Source organism: Bidens hawaiensis, unplaced genomic scaffold (genome assembly GCF_021521415.1).
Source record: "Bidens hawaiensis isolate Kalapana, Puna unplaced genomic scaffold, B.hawaiensis_p1.1 tig00033846_1, whole genome shotgun sequence".
NCBI classification, from domain to species: Eukaryota; Viridiplantae; Streptophyta; class Magnoliopsida; order Asterales; family Asteraceae; genus Bidens; species Bidens hawaiensis.
Genome location: NW_027495823.1, coordinates 238,388 through 241,623, shown reverse-complemented (window position 1 = coordinate 241,623; position 3,236 = coordinate 238,388).

Genomic DNA, 3,236 nt, shown 5'->3' with positions numbered 1-3,236 from the left:
ATTTTTATATCACGAAATTGTACAGCATGTTGAAGCGTGGACACTTAGAATGATGCGTGTTAGACAGTCAAGGCTATTAAAATATCCAAGTTAAGAACAATGTTGGACGGTGTTGCCTCCTGATTTCTACGTTCATATGAAAGATGCGAACTCGTTAGCCGCTAGGGAGATGGCCGGTGATAAAGAACCATACCCTCCATTTTGGGAGGTTGATTACGTATATCTCCCATTATGGATTCAACAATCGGACTGGCTCCTCGTTCGTATTAATATGCGGACCATGGTAATTACCCAATATTGGATCGACACGAGGTGGAGGAATGAAAAACGACGTTATGTTGCGTACTACATTGAGATGATAAATTTGTTTTTCGCGTGGTTTCTTGATGCTATTCACTATTGGACCAGGTCTACTCACCACATGAAGTATGAAATGTCTGTTGGTTTGGTTGAGGTAGATGTTCCTCAGGATAACGGTAATGTTTCTACTGCCGGGGTTCTTGTTTGCATGATGATGGAAAACCTTGTTAGAAACAAATCTCTGCTGATAGAAGATGACGTTGAAGCGGCCTGTGTTAGATACCGTCATCACATGGCAAACCAACTTTATAGATGGCGTTGTATTTGATTGTAGTATTATGTTCACATTTTATTGACTTATGTTTACCACCCCCATTCACAAACCAACCCTAAACCAATCTTCAGTTATAAAAGTGTTTAATTTTTTTTATTAATAATTGTTGTGTTTTTTATTAAGATTGTTTAAAAATATAAAAGATAATTTCTTTATTTAAAATTAAACAATACATATTTAATATAATAAAATAATTTCATCATGTGTTCCTGTGTAATGTGTTATAATCATAATTTAATCAATGTGTTATAATCATAATTTAATCTTTATATTACAAAATACAATAAAAGTGTTACAGTAAACAACTAAATGAGAATTAACAACGACTTCAAAACAACATCTACACAAATTTGAAGACAATGGCCACTGCTCCAATTTCTAAATCGGCGTACACACCAATCGTCGCTCATCACTGACCGAGAATGTTATCAACATGCCTTCAATCTTATTCTCAGGGCTATCAATGACCAATAGACATGTTCATCATTCCCGGTTTTGAAGAAAGGCTTCAAAATAGCATCTACACAGCCACCAGTATTAAGTATAATTGTTTTTTATTAATTTCTTTATTTAAAAATAAACAATACAGATTTAATATAAAAAAAATTTATTGTGATGTTCTTAAAAAAATTTATATTAATTAATTTTAATACTAACTAATTTTAATAAAATTATTTAGCCAAAAATTTGGCGATGATGAAAAATTATGTAGTTTTTATCATGTCTAAGTGTAATTTTGTATTTAATGCTACAATTGTAATTTTGTTATCAACTTTATTTAAGTGTGTTTGGTGAATATAAATATTTTTATATTAAATATATATTGTTTATTTTTAAATAAACAAGTTATTTTTATATTTCTAAACACTTTTAATAATTAAAACAACTATTATTAATTAAAAAACAATTATATAATTATATTTATTTAATAAAAAGTAATGAAGTTTGGTTTGCTAATTAATGAGGATGGAAAGTTTGGTTTGGTTGGATTGGGTTGGTGTAAGAGAGATAAATTAATTTTATAACGAATATTGGGTTGGGTTGGTTTGTGAATGAGAATGGTCTTAGAATAACTTATAATGTAATTTTTAGTTGAACATCCTTCGCGTATAGTTTTCAAAGCGGCGTATAACGATATTGGAATCACAAGTAATCTGAGATTGTGTAAACTTATGGCGCATAAATACGTAACATTAGGCTCTTAACGCGGCTTTTTGTGACCCAAAATTTTTGTCTACAAAACCCCACTAGGATTCACCATTTTTTCAAACGCTAAACATTTTTGTCTACAAACACACCCTCCGATTCACTATTTTTTCTAACACAAAACTTGAACATAAAACACACCCTACTCCATGTTATAAAACCCTCATCCATGTTTCCTCTATACAACATTTATCTCAGCACCCCAAAATTGTTAAGAACACCTTCCTGTTTTACTCATGAAGTCGGTTACTATTAAAGCCACATGTTGGCCGTGTAGACGTTATTTTGGAGTAACATGTGGTGGTGAGGGTTACACAGCCACCAGTATTAAGTATAATTGTTTTTTATTAATTTCTTTATTTAAAAATAAACAATACAGATTTAATATAAAAAAATTTTATTGTGATGTTCTTAAAAAAATTTATATTAATTAATTTTAATACTAACTAATTTTAATAAAATTATTTAGCCAAAAATTTGGCGATGATGAAAAATTATGTAGTTTTTATCATGTCTAAGTGTAATTTTGTATTTAATGCTACAATTGTAATTTTGTTATCAACTTTATTTAAGTGTGTTTGGTGAATATAAATATTTTTATATTAAATATATATTGTTTATTTTTAAATAAACAAGTTATTTTTATATTTCTAAACACTTTTAATAATTAAAACAACTATTATTAATTAAAAAACAATTATATAATTATATTTATTTAATAAAAAGTAATGAAGTTTGGTTTGCTAATTAATGAGGATGGAAAGTTTGGTTTGGTTGGATTGGGTTGGTGTAAGAGAGATAAATTAATTTTATAACGAATATTGGGTTGGGTTGGTTTGTGAATGAGAATGGTCTTAGAATAACTTATAATGTAATTTTTAGTTGAACATCCTTCGCGTATAGTTTTCAAAGCGGCGTATAACGATATTGGAATCACAAGTAATCTGAGATTGTGTAAACTTATGGCGCATAAATACGTAACATTAGGCTCTTAACGCGGCTTTTTGTGACCCAAAATTTTTGTCTACAAAACCCCACTAGGATTCACCATTTTTTCAAACGCTAAACATTTTTGTCTACAAACACACCCTCCGATTCACTATTTTTTCTAACACAAAACTTGAACATAAAACACACCCTACTCCATGTTATAAAACCCTCATCCATGTTTCCTCTATACAACATTTATCTCAGCACCCCAAAATTGTTAAGAACACCTTCCTGTTTTACTCATGAAGTCGGTTACTATTAAAGCCACATGTTGGCCGTGTAGACGTTATTTTGGAGTAACATGTGGTGGTGAGGGTTGTCGTGGCCCGATGTAGCAACCAAGTTGAGGTCGTCGTAGATCTCAACTAGTAATGCTACCAACGGAGGAGACTTGTCTATCATACTT